The sequence below is a fragment of the Asterias rubens genome, chromosome 1, assembly GCF_902459465.1.
Source record: "Asterias rubens chromosome 1, eAstRub1.3, whole genome shotgun sequence".
NCBI classification, from domain to species: Eukaryota; Metazoa; Echinodermata; class Asteroidea; order Forcipulatida; family Asteriidae; genus Asterias; species Asterias rubens.
This window is the reverse complement of record NC_047062.1, coordinates 9009823-9030676: the sequence shown is the minus strand read 5'-3', so window position 1 is coordinate 9030676 and position 20854 is coordinate 9009823. Positions and strand designations below refer to the sequence as shown.

The window sequence follows — 20854 nt, the reverse complement described above, 5'->3', positions numbered from 1 at the left end:
TAGGCCACTATTCTTTTCTCATTGGTCAAGCCCAACCAGAATGTTATTGTTTTAATATTTCTGGCCAATCATAGTTTAACTTTCCTGTCCGAGTGCGTGACCAGCTTGGTATATCCTGGCTCGTTTTTCTCTGGATCCTCAGAGCGAAAATCGGCCTAATATAAGGAAGACTTCTTGAAAGTGTTTAGATAGTTACACTTTGCGTAGATTGTGTTTGGAACATTTGTAACTTCCCTAAATACGTTCCTAAATCCCCTTCTTGCATCTTTACCACGTGCTCTGTTGATACAGGTAAGCTTTGATTATTTCTTTCATATTGTATAAGATTTATCACTTGTGCATTTGCCGTTTGAAAGATTTGTTCGACCAGGTAGTTGGAGTAAGACTCAAGATGGATGGTACAGTTCAATATGAGTTTAAACCATTTTGTTGATTGTTCGAACAATTCTGCTAAGATGTATAAATTCCTTGAGTGTTTTATTGTGTAATCCTTTTTGTTGTTTATCATGTGTACGGAAAAGCTTTAGGAGTTCCGTCTATTTAATCGTATATTCCTCTTACTTTCTATTGCCGATATGATTTAGTTGTATATTGCATTTATTGCTAGTTAGCAGTTAGATTTTACACTCAGTGCTATTCTTTTGCCGTTCGATACGTTTTACTGTTTGATAGAACCTATTTGGTTTATCGAAACACCTGTTACTTTATATACCGTGATTTCACTCATAGCACCTTCCACATTTGATCATTATGTGATTGAACTATTTCTGATAAGTATTTATGATATACTTTGATATTGGTATGTTCCTACATTTTTGCTAAGCAATACCATGGCAATACGTAACTTTAGTTGTGCTGGACAAGCATTGTCCTTAGATAACCCCTTTTCACACTTGAAGATGTCCGAGCACATTCCTTTCCATTTAAGTAGACTAGACGACTGTTTGCTGTTACGCACGTAAACAGTAAGTTGTGACCTTTGATCTGGATTGACCACTATCGTGTTGTACACATGCACGCACAGAAGTTTCTTATCGTTCCCTTATGTTTAAGTTTCATGAAGGTTATCAGTATGCACTGGAAGAGTGTTCGTTTTATATTTTGTTGTATGTTCTTTATATTTGTGTAAGTCATAGTTGAATTAGTTTATGATGAGTTAAGACTTTTAATAGAGCGAAAATCGGCCTAATGCAAGGAAGACTTCTTGAAAGTGTTTAGATAGTTACACTTTGCGTAGATTTTGTTTGGAACATTTGTTACTTCCCTAAGTACGTTCCTAAATCCCCTTCTTGCATCTTTACCACGTGCTCTGTTGATACAGACTAGCCCACAGGCCTCGCTTGGGAAGTTGACCCGGTTCAACTTTTCGCCAGTCCCGCTCTCAACCCCCCTTCGTCGTCTTACTGGAATTCGTCAGAATCACTTCTTGGACTTCGGAGCCAATCTGACGTCGACCTCCCAAGACAGAGTCTCTGCCAAGTCCAGTTGAAGCGCGGAACCGGCTAAGACCTATTATATATCATTGTGTATTTTCGTTGCCATTAACTGTTTCAGTATTTATTATTGCTGTTTCCTTTTACAAACCTGCGATTGTTAATATTTCCTCAGACTCATATATTGTTGAGTATTTTTACTTATTGTTTCACCTTGGTGAATTGCCGTTCAAATATCATTTCGCACAGTAATTGTGAACCCTTGATAATACTGAAGGAGTTAATATGATTTTGAACCATTGCCTTATTGTTTGTTTTTATAACTGAATGTATTGTGTTGTATTTGTTGAATCCTTGATATTGAGATATTGAGATAATTTTCATAATAATAATAACCATAATTGAGAGAGAAGGGAATCTAACTAAAATTAATTGCTGTCTGTTGTGTTTTCTTTCTTAGCAAACATTCCGATATTCTTAATCGAACCACGTCGTAGGCTCTTGATTATTTAAAAGAGGTAAAAACCTGTGACATAAGTATTTACTCTTATATGTCTTGGTCACAAAATGAGCTGCTTTTCGTTGTACTTTTTCTAGTGATGCTTTCTCCGATTTGGTATGGGGATCCCAGACGCTAGAACAGTACTCCATACATGGACGAACAATGACTGGTACACCGTCGCTTTCACTTTTTCGCCACAGTCAAAAAGATGTCTCTGTAGAAGCCCCACGATACGAGATGATTTGGATGTAATGTTTGTGGTATGTTGTTTCCGTGATGAGTTGCTAGATAGTTCAACATTCAAGTAGGGAGTGGTGTTGAACATGTCCTAGAGAGGTTTGTACTGGTAGGTTTTCGGAGATCGTTTTTGTCTTCACCGAAACTGAGTAATGATTTTTGTCCTCTATTTAGTCTTTAATGTTTTCGAAAACTGTTGAGGTGTCAGAAGTGGATATAGTCAAAGAACAGCTACTGTTTGAATGAATTTCCGAGTATTAATACAATTAGTTTCAATATTGCCATGATTAGGCAGTGCCTTAGTGAAGGTAGGATAACAAATAAAGGCCATTTAGAGAAGTAGTAAGATGGCTATTAGTTTACACGGAAGTTTGATAATTTATTACACCAAAAAGCCCAAGGGTGAAGCAAAAGATTCTGCTCTACAGCAAACATGCACCAGCTGACTAAAAAATAAACATGCAGGACTTCCAAAAATCCTCTAGAAAATGACCAGCCAGACTGTGCCTCTGTGTATACACATGTTCCACTATACTTTTGTTGTAAGTGGTCTATAATGATTGTAAAGGCGAAGCTCGCTAAACAGCGCCACCAGCGTTATATTGTACCAGCGCGTTTTATTTCGCGAATTTTTCTTTGAGAGTAGCAAAAGTACTTAAAGCATTCCTCTGCTGATAGTGTGTCACACGTTAATTTATGAGCTTGCTTATTTTCTTATGCTATAATATGGGGCCGTGCGAAAGCTATAGCTCCCCTGTCGGCATATTCCGCCAGTATTGAGGCATAAGAGCGGAACAAATATCTAGAATTTGATTTTATTCTCGCTGATTTTATTTTATGACTTCTCATGAGGGCGCTCTCAACGGCGAATTTCCTCCATGCATCACATTTCCGCAGTTCTTATCTTATTTTGAAGCCCGTATGTAGTATCAATTAGTAATTGAAAGGAAAATAATTCACTGAATTATCCAGCAGTCTCTGAAACTTCAGGTTTAAATGCAATTAATAGCCAATTTACTGTATATACTATAGACATCAGGATTGAAACCAAGTACATTTTCAGTTCAATATGACGCTTATTTCATACTCTTTTTGGGTAAATTTATCAATAATTTTATGAGAATCGAATTTCATATATTGTCTTAAAATTAAGATTACTTGAGTAAGAAAAGACTTCTCCTGACTGTACTAATGGATTGTGGTAGGGAGCCGAAAAAGCCTTCGGAAATGGTGTATTTATTGGTTAACTATTTTGATGTGTAAATTAATTTTTGATTGATTTTGTGTGAGTTTCAATAACTTAAATGGTCTATGGTCTTTTTCCCAACACAAAACACAAGGTCCACAGATTTACATTTAAAGGCAGTGGACACTATTGGTAATTACTCAAAATAATTATTAGCATAAAACCTTACTTGGCAACGAGTAATGGGTAGAGGTTGGTAGTATAAAACCATGGAGGACGGAAGAGAAGGAGCTCGAACGACCCACAAAACCGCAGAGTAACAAAAGAATACTCTGACAATGCCCCTGTCTGGCCAGTGGAAAAAGATAGGAGACCTCCAGCTGGACAGCCGATTAACGAGCGGGATTAAATCTCTTTGTACAGAACGTGTGGTACCGCCAGTCTGCGCTGTTGCCTGCGTGTAAAGTTGAATCATTGGAGACAAGAATTGTGAATATACACGTTTTCAATTACCGTTTGTGGTGTTTCGCGGAAACATCATGGCATATTTTTACATTTTTTGTGACTTTCCGGTCATTAGCGGTGGTTCAAAATTTGGGTATTAGCACACGAGGGTGATTGGTATACATTGTGTTTTTCGATTTGGTGAGCACAAGTGTACACAATTTTTACCAGGTCTCAAAAAAGTTTTTTTTCTTCTGTATTACATCCATACGACATATGACACCATAGTTGAGTGAAGAAACAAGTGCGCACGCGCAAACTCACATACGCCAGGTCGCTCATTGTCTGTGTAAGGTATGTGGGTGATTACGAGGTGTCGTTAAACGACCGCGGTACCACGGGTTCGACTTTTTAAGTCCAATCATTCGAGCTCCTTCTCTTCCTTCCTCCATGATAAAACATTGTGAGAAACGGCTACCAGTTATATGCTATGGTTATGGTAAAATCATATTGTGACCTGTTTTACTAATTTCTCAAAAACTACAGAACCTCAGTTAGTAATATTCGAAGGGAAGCTTTCCACCATCATTATCTTCAAACCTTGTAAGTTTAATGTACATTTGTGGAAGGCACCTTTTCATGCCATGTTCATTTTCAGATACCCTCAACAACTATGACTGTCGTTTTGTATACATAATTTATTTGATTGACTACCTGACTACCTTTAATCGTGTCACGTCCTGACCCGTAGCCCAACCAACTGTTCCAATGTCGTAACTTTTAATGTTTTAATTATAACTAAGGATCAAAGCTTTTTATTGTTTGATTTCACTGTATTGTTGAAACTATTCCATTATATGAAGTACCACGCTGAACAAAACTATTGATAAACAATGATGTTCTGTTGAAACAGACATAACGACTTTTTGAAAAGGAATTTCATGTTTAGAAGAGATGTTTAAAGGCAGTGGACACTATCGGTAACTATACTCAAAATAATTGTTAGCATAAAAACATACTTTGTAACGAGTAATAAAGAGCTGTTGATAGTAAAACACATTGTGATAAATGGCTCCCTCTGTAATAGCCTAGTTTTTGAGAAATGGAAATTTCTCACTATACATTTAAATTGAGTTAGAGACCTCAGCGGAGGTCTCGAGTTTAAGCATTTGAAAGCACATAACTTGTGCGACAAGGGTTTCTTCCCTTTCACTCTCTCGCAACTTCTACGACCAATGGGTTCAAACTGTACAGGTTTGTTATTGATGCATATGTCGAGATACACCAAGTGAGAAGACTGGTCTTTGACAATGACCAACGGTGTGCAGTGCCATTAAAGGAACACGTTGCCTTGGATCGGACGAGTTGGTCTATAAAAAGCGTGTGTAACAGTTTTTTATAAAATGCGTATACATGTAGTTGGAAAGATGTTTTAAAAGTAGAATACAATTATCCACACAAGTTTGCCTCGAAATCACGTGGTTTTCCTTTTACTGTGCTAACTAACACGGTCGGCCATTTATGGGAGTCAAAAAATAAATGACACCCATAAATAAATGACTCCCATAAATGGCCGACCGTGTTAGACGACGAGGTAAAAGGAAAACCGTGCAATTTCGAGGCATGTTTGTGTGGATCATTGTATTTTACTTTTACAACATCTTTCTACCCATATGCATTTTATAACAAACGGTTACCAACGCTTTTCAAAGACCAACTCCACCGATCCAAGGCAACGTGTTCCTTTAAAGACCTATACTTGAACGAAAACGCAAACAGGCGATCTTTGCTGGAATTCATTAAAAATAGATCCAATCAATTAGTAATTGTTAAGTTCGCATGAGATTAAACAGAGTTTAACTCTGTATTACTCTCCATCAAACATGTAATCCCTTCTCTTGTGCTTTTTAGAAAGATTCATAAAAAGCCCCGTTACGTCATCACAATGTTACGTCATGGTAGCTTAATTTACGAAATTGCATTGTCGGTGTGCGCGTAAAAAAAAAGTAGTTTCAATTGTTGAAGCTTACAACAACATCTGTTCGAATTTATCCAGATTTGAAATGTGGGGGCGGGAAAACACTTGGGGGTACGGTACGAACATCATAATGGTGTTGGGGTCCATCCGTCCATTGTTGTTTCCATCCGTTAGTGGGTTGAAATCACCACAATGTATAGCCATGCTATAGCACAGTACACATTGCTGTCCGACTGTCAGCCTACCTTATGCTACTCTCACACTTGGGCGAATATGATTATTTGAAATTCGCGATGAATTCGCCCAAAAGTTGCGATTTGATAGTGAATATAATGTTCTCGGCCGTGATCCTTACCCCCTCCTTACCAATATCTAACGCATAATACGCACGCTTTACCGACAGTACCAATGGCTTACCAGTGCTTACGAAAATCGATGGCGAATTACTGTCTTCACAACATTTGCTGAAATTTAGGTAACGCTTCGTATTGCCCCTCTCACAGAGTGGCGAATGTTGTTGCGAAGAAGAATATTTGAATTTCGCGTTGAATTCGTCCAAAATGGCGGTTGGATAGTGAATATTTTCATCTTTGTCTCACCCCTCGATCGTCCTCGGTCGGCCCTCTCCTTACCAATGTTTTACGAATATAATATATTACAAATGTTTACCAACGCTTGTCAATGCCTTTACGAACGTTGCCAACGCTTACGAACACTTTACCAACGTTTACCAATGCTTACGAAAATCGATGGCGAATGACGTCTTTGCAACATTCGCTGAAATTTAGAAACCGGTTTCTAAATTGAACCGATCTGTAAGGAAATGGGGAATAATTTGTGAACGTTCCGAATTTCGGTTACCAATGCTTATACGAAGACAACACATGTTGCGAAGTTTGAGCGATTGTTCAATATTTCTGTTCGTAAGCACACTCGCTTGCATATTCTCCCTAGTGTGAGAGTAGCATTATAGGCTCATGTTATATCGGACATTCATAAATACCTGGGTCAGTTTATCCATTTTGATTGGTTTGAGAGGGCATCGCGTGGGGGTGTTTAAACGGATGAAATAACCACAGCCAGAAGTGTTTAAACACAAATATCCTTTGTGTGGCCCTTGAATCAGCATATGAGTATACAGCTTGGATTTCTGACGTTATAACCTTGTTTATCACTTTGTATATTAACCAAGCAAGCTGAATTTATCCCCGAAAGTTGGAGGGTTCTGAAGCTTTGTGAGATTTAGGGTAGTGCGTTATGACTATATTTGAGATTTTTATTTTATTTATTGGTCTTGTACAAAACAATACAATATTCTTAGAAAGAACCCGAAAAGTTGGGCGAATGCATTGAGATTAGTGAATGGATGTCGTCTGCGGCAGAATCATTAAGTTTGGCTTCCGACATAGTCTCGTACAATTAGCCGTTGCAAGAGGCAGAAACAAGATGTTAGTTTAATTTATTAAATCTGCCGTTAACATGAATAAAAAAATAACGCATACACCGCGTACGAGCCGCGCGAAGGGCAAAGCTTGCAGAATTTCGTTCTTAAATTTACTGGTTTTTTAAATTATTATGAAGGTAGCCTTTAAAAGATATTTATGAATGTGAGTACTTCTCGGCAAAATGATCAAGAACCACGCCGCAGCGCGTTTAAACCACTAACCTCTTCACGACACATTGATTCCCTTATTGAAATGTGAGTGTAAAACATTGAAGTACATGGCGTTACCAATCCTGCATAATACCTTTAATGGTTACCCAAAATTGACAATCGTAATTCACAAAGAGTACAGCTCACTCTAGAACATAAATCGCCTGGTGCCATATTGTGCCCTTTCTCACGCAGACGAAAACAGAAAAAGAGGAAGTCCAAAGGTTGCACAGCACACACAATATTTAACTTTGTTTAAGAGTATGTAAATAAAGTTGCACCGGACCCAATAAGAGTGAGGGCGCACTTGGTATCCCCTTCATCAATAATTTGTTGAGGCTTAGAGCTGAAGGGTGTTGGGCAATGTTTGTGAATATTTGATTGCTTAGAATGCTTAAGTGCGGAGATAACTTGACATGTTGCTGTAACATAAGAGACAGGATGCCCCGCAGCCGTAGGCATGTACAAACAAGTTGCTATACTGATGATATAAAGTGCTTTGTCATGGCACGTCATAAAGGTTAATTTTTGAGAGTCCATGGCACATTGCACGTAATTCTCGGGTTTTGAACTTAACCGTTCTGAATCATCTTTTAAACACAAGCTCATGGCAAATAAACAACGGTTGTATGACGTCAGTAAAGGTATGTTGAGCAGGTTTGGCAGAGCTGACAACAAGTCGCAGGGGGACTGTGTTCCCTTTTGTGTGATCAACCTTAAAGGCCTGTAAAACAACCAACCTGTGAAAATTTGGGCCTATTCCGTTAATGTGTGAGTTGGGAGAAAATAGTGAAAAACCATGCACATTTCAATCATGTGCAGTACAGCCTACTAAGTTTATAGGTTGTCCAAAATCAGGTGTTCGTTTTGTCGTGTTTTTGTTAGGTTATTAGATAGTTTTCTCGAATCTGACTTCATTACCTGAGTCAACCTTGTTCCTTTTTCTATAGACATCCGTTTTGATTTCTATGTAACCCTGCACAAGACGCTTTCATCGCAAGATAAAACAAGTTTTATACATTCACAGCGCCATTGCATGCGCATCAATTATTTGTCAAATAAATTGGGAGAGCGTTGTCGTTAATATTGTGTTCCTAAAAGTCATTTATAATTGAACGCAAAGACAACCTCACACCGCGTCTTTGTACTTGACACTTCAAAATAATTGTGTCTGACGAGTAAAATATTATGTTCAAGACATGATTTTATAATTTTTTAGAATAGTTTTCACCGACACATTAATGTGTTTATGTTTTGGTTTGAGTGCATCTTGTTTGTTGGTGTACTGCGACGGGCTGTCATTGTTATTAGCAACGAGATTCAATAGGATGTCCTTGCTCTTTATCAACAAAACAACATTAAAGACACTGGACACTATTGGTAGTTGTCAAAGACCAGCCTTCACAGTTGGTGTATCTCAGCATATGCATAAAATAACAAACCTGTGAAAATTTAACTTCAATCGGTCGTCGAAGTTGCGAGATAATAATGAAAGAAAAAACACCCTTGTCACACAAAGTTGTGTGCTTTCAGATGCTTGATTTCGAGACCTCAAATTCTAAATCTGAGGTCTCGCAATCAAATTCGTGGAAAAGTACTTATGTCTCGAAAACTACATTACTTCAGAGGGAGCCGTTTCTTATAATGTTTTATACTACCAACAGCTCTCCATTACATTATTATTTTGAGTAATTACCAATAGTGCCACTGCCTTTAAACAACATTGGTGGATTAAAACGCGCATAATGTAACATACTATTCTAATTAAAGGCAAGATTGGTATGAGCTGACAAAATAGTCACTGACAGTTTTTACGGTTTTGTGTGATCAACCATTCGAAATACCAAACGGGTGAACACGGGTGGTGGCTTAATACGGATCAGAAGAATGGGTCGATCTGAAGAATAGTGAAAAATCATGCACATTTTCAGCATCTGGTCAGAAACAGTACAAAATAATAGCCTATACTTAAAGGAACACGTTGCCTTGGATCGGACGAAAAAGCGTGTGTAACCGTTTGTTATAAAATGCATATGGTTGGAAAGATGTTTTAAAAGTAAAATACAATGATCCACACAAATTTGCCTCGAAATTGCGTGGTTTTCCTTTTACTTTGCGAACTAACACGGTCGGCCATTTATGGGAGTCAAAAATTTGACTCCCATAAATGGCCGACCGTGGTAGTCGACGAGGTAGAAGGAAAACCGTGCAATTTCGAGGCGTGTTTGTGTGGATCATTGTATTCTACTTTTACAACCTCTTTCTACCCATATGCATTTTATTAAAAACGGTTACAGACGCTTTTCAAAGACCAACTCGACCGATCCAAGGCAACGTGTTCCGTTCATTTCAGAGTGAAATGTTTCGAAGAAGGTTTTTTTCTTCCAGTAGTTATCTTCTGCTCTATCCTTAAGCCTTCCATAAATTGTGACCTTTTTGGGGAAAGCCACACAGGGTTCATTAAAATAATCTACTCGCTTCCTGGAAGTGCAAATCCAAATTTTGTTTACACTCATTCACTAATCAGTAAAATGTCCAAACCTCTTTAAATATTTAACCAGATCGAATGAAGGTAAAGTTCTCTTCAGGCATGCACCGCACCGCGCAGGCTTTAGCACTGATTTCCAATAGAAAGTGAAGTTAATCCAGTCATTGATGACTGTGTTTGCAGAATTTCTTGAAATTCATGAAGATTACTTTGAACTTTTGATACCTTTGGACACCTTTGGTAATTGTCAAAGAGCAGTATTCTCACTTGGTGTATCCCAACATCAGCATTACATAACAAACATGGGAAAATTTGGACCCAATTGTTCATCGAGGTTGCAAGAGAGTGATTACGAGAAAACACCCTTGTTGCGATGCACAATTTAATTTGTGTGCTTTCAGATGCGTAAAAAAGGCTTCAGGCCTGAAGTGTTTTAATATTAATTGTCTGAGAAACTATACGTTTTCCGAGGGAGCCGTTTCTCTCAATGTTTTATACTATCAACAGCTCTCCATTGCTCGTTACAAAGTAATTCGTTATGCTCACAATTATTTTGAGTGATTTTTTTTACCATTAGTGTCCAGTGCCTTAGGCCAAGTCCGAATTAAGCGATTTCGGCTACGGCTATGGTTGTTGGCTGCAGCGACAGCGTTGAAGGAGAGGACATTAATTTAGTGATCAGGCCATAGAACTTATCACCGTACAAACTAACTATATAAGGGGAAATGATATTGAGCCTGTATGTTGATTAAACCTCTATCGGCAGACTGTTGGTTCTCAGAAGAACTTGTGTAGTCTCAGAACCAACACTTCTCTCAAACAGTTTCATATACAGTTATGGTTGTTACTACGTACCAGGTGACTATACTACAGGTTTGTTGTTATGATCTTACACCATGCAAATAGCATCTACACGCCCTTCTATATAAACTGTCAAAGTATCCTGTGTGTGTTTATTTTTTTAATTTAGCTAGAGATGATGGACAAGAGCGGAAGTGACGATTTCAGCTTCCATATAGCAACTTTTAGGAAAGTTAATCATGGGCCAGCAACCGATTTCACGAAAAGCTAGGAGTGATCCTATCTCAAGTTAGGACGAGTAACCCGTCCTAACTTAGGATTGGTTCAATGCGTCTTAACGTCTTCGGATACGGAACTTGACTCGTCCTAAGTCCTAAGATTAATCCTAAGTTAGGAGGAGTTGGGTGAAATCGACGGCTGGTCAAACTTTCATTAGACTTGTGGAAGTCTCTAAATGTGTGTGTCAACTCTCGCGAGACTGTGGCTACCGAGAGCAAAGGTCTAACGGAGCCGTTTGCTTTCAATGCGACAAACATTCAACGACTTGAACACAAGTCTAAACATTAACTCCTCGTGTCATGCCTTTCATAAAACATAATTCATCAAAAAAATTCGAGTTTAAGAAATTACACTACGCAACATATCTGGACCCATCTTCATTTTGCTACATTCGTCGTATAATATTTCCAGAATTGCCGAGTCTGAAGTAATGAATTAATGGACCTTCCGGCAAATGGTTTCTTTTCCCTCGCTAGAAAGAAATAAACACATATATCAGCTTCCTATGTTCCTAGAATCATGGCGTGATTGTACCACCATCTATCATATCTCATTGAAAATGACACAACAATACTCCTACATACCTCCTTTGTATCCCAGACACATCAATCGAAATATATTGCGCTCGATGTTAAAAAATGTTGATGTTTTTGGTAATGTTCAAGACAAGTGTCCTTTTTTATATATTTTATAAAAACAACATGACATAATACCGTTCGTCTTTAGTGTTTGTTGATGTTTGTTGTTGTTACACAAATCTATGTTTGCTGTTTGCAATAGATTGAACATGTTATTTATAAAAAAAAATATCCGAACAAACTGAACTAAAAATAAACTTTGACCAAGTAATAAAGTGAATGCAATTACGAATTACCGGAAAAATGACGTAATACCCGTAAATTATGTGCTACAAATTATTTGTAAGCAATATTCAGTTACAAATTATACATGTATTATGTCATCAGATTTGGGGCAATTCTTAATAATTTGTTTACATGCAGATCCAAAGATCTAACAGGGTCGATGCAGTTATTATAAAAACCCCAATAAGGGACCCGCGTCCAATTTTGAACCTTTGCAAGGATCAATAGGCTCCAGCCATATTTCGAACAATGTCAGATTGCAAATACAGACTAACAAGTGATCTTTGCTGGAAACCACTTAAAATGTTTTCACTGATTTGAAAATACTGGACACCTTTGGTAATTGTCAAAGACGTAGATTCGTTTCGTATAGCTGCTTGTAGTGTTGCTACAATGAGGTACAACATTAGGCAACCCCCACAAATAAGCTCAATGGCCGAGTTCGGGCGGTGTGTTCTTGGGTGCTCGAGAACAAGACGGATCGCTGTTCTTGTTTCATCCGCTCAAACGACGATGTGATAAAAGCGCCACGAAAAGAGGTTCGGTACTGGTCATGCGACAACGTGGTTCATCAGTTAAATAGGATGTTTTTTAATAGTTGGAAACCCGACAGTAGAAAAGAGACCACACTTTCATTATTTTCTTTGGGATGACTATTAACTTTCAACTTATCAATATTAACTTTAACAATCTATTTGAGAGTCATTTTGCATCTAATTTACTTATTCTCTTGATGTTGTGCTGCCATTTTGTAAAGTGTTGTTCTCGAAACCCCCGATGATAGGTGGTGTGTGTGATCTTGTTCCGAGTGAATCATTCTCGGGTCATGTTCTCATCGTTCGGGCGTGAGAACAGCCCACTCGGGCCAAGAACACACCGCCCGAACTCAGCCAAAGTGTTGTCATTTTGCCGCACGCCATCAACGGCAGAATCAAGGACTTTTGGGGGTTTGGGCTCAACCATTTTGATCGCTTATCACGAAAGTGGGAGCATACTGAAATCACCGATTAAGGTTAAACAAACACATTTGAAACAACATTTTTAACAGTTAAAGCTCATCTGATAAGAGTTGCTTTTAATTAATTTGTTGGCGCCTTGAGCATTTTCAATGGATATGTGCGCCCTAAATGTGCATTATTATTATATAGCATTCCCGTTTAAAAAAAACTTTTCGCTTATCGGGGAGGACGTAGACCCCTACATAGACCATTACCTACGTTAGATAATGCACGGTTTACCAACAACATAACGCTCTTTACCAAAATAAGAATGTCGTATTGGTAAAAGTTTTCATTATTTATCAATCAGTTTTGATAATTAACTTCGCTGTAGGGGGATTATAAGAAGTAATTGGAAATCAGCAGGCACGCAGAAAAAAAAACATTATGGTCGAACCCTGCACAAAATAATTACTTCTTCATTGCCGTTCAGTACATCATTGCTTAACCGGATGTTTCAATGGCAGACATTGTTTATATTTTAAGAAAATCGTGGGCCAATCTCATAGGGCTGCTTACGGGTAAGCACATTTTCGTAGTTACTTTAGCAGACAAATTTGCTAAGGTGTTAACGTTAGTATGCCTTTTGCTAGCCCTGGCGGCCTTACACTTTCGTATTATACTACTTACACTACTTTTTGCTTGCTATTCGGTAAGCAATGCTATGAAATGGAAATCGGTCGGTAAGCACTAAATCGGCCGTAAAGCACCTCTAAGAAATTGAGCCATGTCACATGCCATACTGTATAACCAATATCTCGTCCTTCGGATGGGGACGTAAAGCCGTTGGCTCCGTGTGTTGTACATCGCACTTAAAAGAACCCAGTTACACGTATCGCTACCAGAATGGGTTTGCCAATGGCTTACAGCCGTGGCTGTTGAATGCACCGTAGCACATTGTAAACACTTATTTTAATGGCGTTACATAAATGGGTCCCATAAATCAACTCATGACGGAAAAGAGTCATCTAAATTTAAAGAAACAGTTGGCGGCACAAATTGGGAGATGCAACTTTAAGATTTCATAATATTATGCAAACAAACACACTATATTATAGCAGACGTGTCACGAATGTCCAGCCGACCAATGAAGCTCAAATTACATTACGGAATACATTGACGGCTAAGGTGGGCATAGGTTGATCAACTCCACTACAATTGAAAATAATAACAATAATAATAACAATTGACCTCCTGTTAGGTAGTACACACACGATTGACAGATTTGCGAATCTTATACGCATTATAATTGTTGCATCTATGGTGACATATTTTGTTTAACCGTCCTTTGCCCATTAAGTTAAGAACCTCCATAGACTTTGTACACCAAATTCTTTGTGGAGCAAGTTAGTATTTAGAATTTCCCTAATGGAGACCCTAGTTTGTTTCCCTTTTTATAACACTTGTTTTTATATAGCTCTTTGATCGTGTTATATATGTAATTGTCCGCTGAACATTTCATTGTTATACATACGAGTACAAGAAATATCTAAATCTTGAATGTGTAATTAAACAAAACAAATATTTATTAATAAAACTCAAACATCAATAGGCATACATACTCATAACATACTGGAGTATTTGTTGTTCAATGTCCTATGGCAGAAACCGCCTCCCCCGAAGGATCCAACCAGTATCGCAAGTAATTCATTTCCATACTAATTAGGCTCCGCCCATAGTTTCACTGCACGTTTAATCGCTGTACTTCTTAGCAGGCGATAGCCGTTTGCTCATGCTCATATCTTTCTCCTCATTCAATGTCCAATGATTGTGCAAGGATCATCTTTCCAACCAATCTGAGCGCAGCTTCCATCTATACCGCTGTGCTAACACCATGATACCTTTTCATCTCCATCTCTCAACAGGTGATGACGTAGGATAATGGTGTTGCCTTGTATGATGCGCGGACCGCCAAATTGAATTCTCCTTCGATAGTATAATACAGTCCGTCAAGCTGATTAGGTGAACATAGATATAGACGAGCTTCATTGAAGAATCATTGGCGAGACTTCCATGCTGCGATCATGACATGTTGTGTGATTGGTCTGTGACTACTTCTGACAACTAGAAGTCAATATTGTAAGTACTGTAGAAATAGAATGGGGGTTGAACAAAGAATTGACTAGAGTGGGATTCGAACCAACGACCTCAGGATTAACCGGAGGTCGTTGGTTCGAATCCCACGGCTAGATAGCTCAGTTGGTAGAGCGCCGGCACGTTAATCCGGAGGTCGTTGGTTCGAATCCCACTCTAGTCAATTCTTTGTTCAACCCCAAAATCATTTCAAAAATTTACCCAGTCAGTTTCCCTTGTGGTTTATATTGATACTGTAGAAATAGAATGTTTTTTTTTATCTTTGTTTAATGCTTAACTATTTTTCAGTGATTTTGTTTTATGAGTACTTGGGATCGGGAAAAGGAAATTAGCAAACCGCATCTAGGAGGGAGTTACATAGAGAAATAATGCAGTGCGTATTGTTTAAAGGTAAGGTAAACCTTTGGTAATTGTCAAAGACCAGTCTTCTCACTTTGTGTATCTCATCATAACCATAAAATAACATGCCTGTAAACATTTGGGCTCAATCGGTCATCGAAGTTGCGAGAAAATGATGGGAAAAACACCCTTATTGGACGAATGTGTGTGCTTTCAGATAAGAATAAAAGACTTCTAGCTAGAAGTCTTTTATTATTTTAGTGAGAAATTACCCCTCTCTCAAAAACTACTTTACTTCAGAGGGAGTCGTTTCCCACAATGTTTTATACTATCAACAGCTCTTCAATGCTTGTTATCAAGTCAGTTTTTAAGTTAATATTTGTTTTGAGTAATTACCAAACGTGTACCTTCCCTTTAAGGTGATGTTTTGAATCTGTATGTGAATTCAACACAGAACTTGTGGATCGATTGTGAAGTATACTAGGTTTCAAGTCCTTTAGACCTCGGGGCCCACAGTTCCTATCAATCTAACGTAGGGGCTTGATACATCCAACTAGGCCTGGTTCTTGATCATTTTATCGAGACGATGTCGAGGTAAATTATCAAGAACCAGGCCTCGGCGGGTGTAAACCACTTGTTGAAAACCGATTCAACACACTTTGATTCCCATTCATAAATTCCTTTTCGGTCAAAAAACATCAACACTTTTGGTCAAAAAGTAAAATAAATGCAAAGGTAATTGTTCAATGATTTCTTTCAACACAACACCCATGAAATGTTAAGGCCCTCGGGAATGCTGTGCGCGTCGCGCGTATCGCTTGATGTGGCACAACTGTTTCAGCCGAATTTCGACCAATAGGAATGAAGAAACTGTCTTGTAAGCACAGGTGCAAGCTCGCGTGTCGCGCTCATGTTTCAACAAATTTTAATGGTCATAAACAAAGGTTTATACACACCCACGTGACGCGCTCTCCACCAATAGGAATAGCAAAACTGTCTGAGGTATTTATGAATGAATGATAAAAGGTTTGTTTAAATTTCAAAATACAAAAAATACAGCATATTCAGAAGATTGAATCGTCTCTAAGTTTACAATAATTGAATTTTATGAATGTTCTCCGTCATCCAGGTATCTATAGTATTGAATAAGATTATACACAATGAACAACTGGACTTACTTAAACAGTAAGTCCAGTTGTTCAGTTTATAACATCGTTCAATTTGATTCAATTAATTATTCATTAGAAATATCAACAGGAATACACTGTATTTTGATTCGTGCCAGAGTTTGAGGAAACAACGTTTTAGTAATTTGTTGTGTAAAAGATTTTTGTTAGCAAAACAAATTCTGTAATGTTAATTTTAAACTGCCTACTACAGTGAATACCTTCTTTGGCTATTCAGGTTTAATTGAAATTGTTGTGTATAATATTGTGGATACTTGCTCCAGAAAGCCATTTGGCCACCCTTATTTAATGTGACACTTGGTGTATTCTCATCCGTATAGATCCATGACTGTATATATCCCACGTCATCTGATCTGAAGTTTCAATTCGAAGAGCAATTCTGTAGAGAGATGGCAATCTCAAGAGTGCTATACCTTCTTCTGTTAATGCCCCTGGTCTGTGCCGAGAATGGACACCAATCATTGAATACTGGCCACTCCGGCAGTGACGAAGACAGCCTCGGGAGGCAGCCCGAGCCAGTGGGGAGAACAGACCCCGTGGCTCCCGTGAGAATAGACATCATATGTCAAGCAAGGTGTCTGGCTAAATGTCTGGCAAACAACACAGAGGCAAGTACTAATTATAAACTGCATAACCCTCTAGATAATGGTTTGATCTAATAAAGATAATAAATATTGCAGGATGTCTTGGAGTTGTTTCAGCACGAGAGAAAGAAAAATTGTTTTGTAAAAGAAATAATTAAACAAAAAGTACATGGTGATTTCAAAAAGATCGAAGACAATTTTTACAATGGATTCGGCATAGTATAAATGTGTTTTATTATTATTGTTTACAGTGGCACAAATTCATAGAGCTGATTAAGATAAAGTAGCTAAGCACAACACAAATAAGCTTACAAGAATGAGGTTACCAGACAACATAACATGTCACACCATGTACATACTTTGACTGGTATTCTGCTAATTTCTGCTAAGCAGACAATTTTCTGCCGAAGCAGCTCTATCTGGGTTATAACACATTCGTTTCAGGTGCTCTGCTATAAAAGGCTTTCGATCTGCGGTGTTGTTTTTAGCAAATACCCATAATATATCATTGTTCAATGGTATCCCTACCTACGGTATCCAAACTATGCATAACGGCTCACGATGTTCAAGCTGAATCCATCATTGGATGATATAACTTGCTCATTTTGCACAAAACCAGCATAAACCTCTTTGCTAAATTGGGTGGCAACAACAACAACAAGCAACAACAACAACAACAATAACAACACAAATTCCTTAGGAATGCCACTTGTCGAGCTCTAAAATGTCAAACATAACTTAAGTTAGTCAGCAATTCCAGAAAAAAAAATTCAAGGCTGAAGAGCGCATTATTCAGACCTGAGCTGGGACTACACTCACTTGGCTATAAAATCTTAATACTAACTCTTAGAATCATTGCCAACTTAAGACTCTGGATGAATAACAAATGGACAGCGACAGACTGATTATGGTGCACGGCTGAATGACTCAGCTTGTCTCATCAAGAGAAAATGTTAATTATGAATTATTTACAAAAAGACGGTTTAATGTGTTTCCTTTGTCTATCATCATCAGCGACCTTGCACACAGCCGAGGGTCCCCCCTCCCCGGTCTTTAAAAGCCATCACCTAATTTTTGAGAGCATAAGGAAGCTAATGAAGCACTTAAACAGATGAAATAGGTTCTACGTGGTTTACATGGACTCGACACACGTTGATAAGAATGTTTGTAATTTACGGTATTTGTTATCATCTTTTTCCATTTTGTGTTCTCTGTATATTTCCCTGTTATTCGACCGTTGGGGTCGCTATGGGAAATTTGTTTGTAAAGAGTAAACCGTTGACTGATGAATTAGTTAATGTAAATTGCGAATGTGGGGTTGGCATGAATTATTCCATGCAAGTGTTGTGTACATTTGTTTTTCTCCGGGACTGCTAGCGGTATCACAAACGAACCCATACACCAACTGACCACTTTCTACCCTGTCCAAAAATGTTCTTATTTATTCCTTTTAAACTGGATTTCTGCTTCATATATAGTTACAGTTTGTGGAACCACGTTGAACCACTGATTACTTTCATTTTTTGATTATTTTCAAAATTTCTAATGAAACAATATTAAAAAAATTGTGAGGTTGGGAGCCCACCCTGTTCCTAATATTAATGTCCACGATAACTAGAACGTAATGTGTGCTTCATAGTTACATGCTATGTCGAACCACGTGGGACCACTGACTACTTTAATGTATGTTATTATTTCAAAACTTCTATCAAAAATTGTGAGGTTGGGAGCCCACCCTGTTCTAAATATGAACGTCCACGATTACTAAAACCTATCTTTCTGCTTCATATGTTACGTGGAACCACGTTGAACCACTTACTACTTAGTTATGTACATAGACAAATCCAACATTTTATAATTTCAAAACTTCTAACAAAAATTGTGAGGTTGGGACCCTACCCTGTTCCAAAGATTAATGTCCACGATAACTCAAAACCTACTGTTGCAGAAAGACATTCGTTCTTATTGTTTTCACCTCGAACTTTCCCCGATGGCGCAGGGAAAGGGAGATAACATCTCACAGTAATCCCTCAGGGCTTATCTTCATAATCTCAGCTGAAGCGACTACATCTACTTTACCTTGTGGAATACAAACTGTGTGCTCGTTATGTGAATGTTCGTCTCCAAATAAAACATTTTTTGTAAAGGTATACTACAGGATAAGTGAGGGACAAAAATTCTTGTTTAATTTTCGTCCGAAAGCTCACTGATATTGAAGTCCAGACTAAAACAATTCCCCTGTATGTTTCCCTCTGAAATGGAGTCATAATTTGAGAAAACTATCTGAACATAGCTGATTGTGAATGTCGCAACGAAAATTAAGGACGATGTGTTTATAAATGCTGGAAATTGTGCCCGGTTTTTCACTATTTTCCCCGGACTCACATAGGCCTAATGTAGTGGATTAAGCCAACATTTTCACAGGTTTGTTATATCAATACAAATTGTGGTTGATTACACAAAACAAGAACACTGCGACTATTTTGTCAGCTCAATCCTGTTCGCCTATAACGGTCTTAAAATCTGGTTAGTTCTCGATTTGCCGGCGTTAACAAGAAATTTGATATACATTTAAGAAGGAGTAAGTGGGTGTACTTCGTTTGTTTGCTTTTTGTTGTTGAATTTTTTTGTGCGGAGGTTCGGCATGTAGGCCTAGTACGTTTATTTTCAATGCTGCATAAAGCCCGGTTCATACTTCATGCGAATGCGAATGCGAAGCGAATTTGACGTGAATTTGACGTCACAACCCTCCTTTCGCAGCGATATTCGCAAGTGAGTTGAGCAGATTTGCCCTGCTGCGAATTTTTCGTTGTGAAGTCGCATTCGCAGGAAGTATGAACCGGGCTTAAATCACAATAGTTTAAAATAAATAATGCAGTATCATCCTATATAATCTAATTCACGATACATGTCTATTTTACAAAAGTTATATAAAAGTGAACTTTGAATAAATGGCAACATCGAGGTCCGGGGTGAAGCAACAACGTTTCTTCCCCCAGCCTATGAAAGGACAGACAAATGAAAGACAAACATGAATGTTATTGTTGTGTTTTTGCTTTTTAACCGTTTGTATTATTATTATTATTTTTTTTGCTGTTGTATTTTAAAAATAGTTTCTTTCTTTTTTTCGGGGGGGGGGGGGGCACGTCGGCAAATATTTTGGGCCATAATTTTGTATATGATTAGGGTCATCCATACCCGGTTATGTGAATTTCACCGTTTAGAAATGAGCGTGATGGGAGACGGTTGCAGACTGTCGCTCTCGATATACTTCAAATCAAGATACATTTATTTGAACTGTCTCGTGGCTGTCGTCAAGATCTTCCTGAAGATCTTTACTCGGTTTCAGGTGTATACATAGCAAAGTATTAAGTACCAAGCCAGGAAACCACCTAAAGGTACTTGAATCGTGGAGGTATAGGATCACTCCTGTCAGATGTGGCAATAAGTTTGTCTTTTTAGTTCATGACTTGAGTCGATCACATACCGGATGACTGATATTGTATATCTCGGAGAGGAAGCTCGTGGTCGGGAACGAGAGCCTTGTTTGTTCCATGCGCTCTTGTTTTATCAAATGAGAATTTGCGTACATTTTAATGTAACATGAATTGTGAAACTTTTGTAAAGCATAGTAATGTTGTGCTTCTGCAGTTAATACGACGCTCACCGCACGCAATCTATAACTACAATGACTCTAAGAATGTGTATTAGGTGCACCACAAACTCCCGCGTCAGAATAGATCCGGATTTGAATCCCAGGGGGCCAGACCCATTTCTGAGTCAGCTT

At 38.2% G+C, this 20854-nt stretch overlaps 1 long non-coding RNA gene across 1 annotated transcript; it reads left to right on the top strand.

Moving 5' to 3' along the window:
- The first annotated feature begins 4211 nt into the window (after positions 1 to 4211).
- LOC117293440 lies at positions 4212 to 17085 on the top strand. The gene is made up of 3 exons (XR_004519439.1): positions 4212 to 4405; positions 14729 to 14942; positions 16804 to 17085. It is a non-coding gene; the product is annotated as an uncharacterized LOC117293440 (long non-coding RNA).
- Positions 17086 to 20854: the final 3769 nt, after the last annotated feature.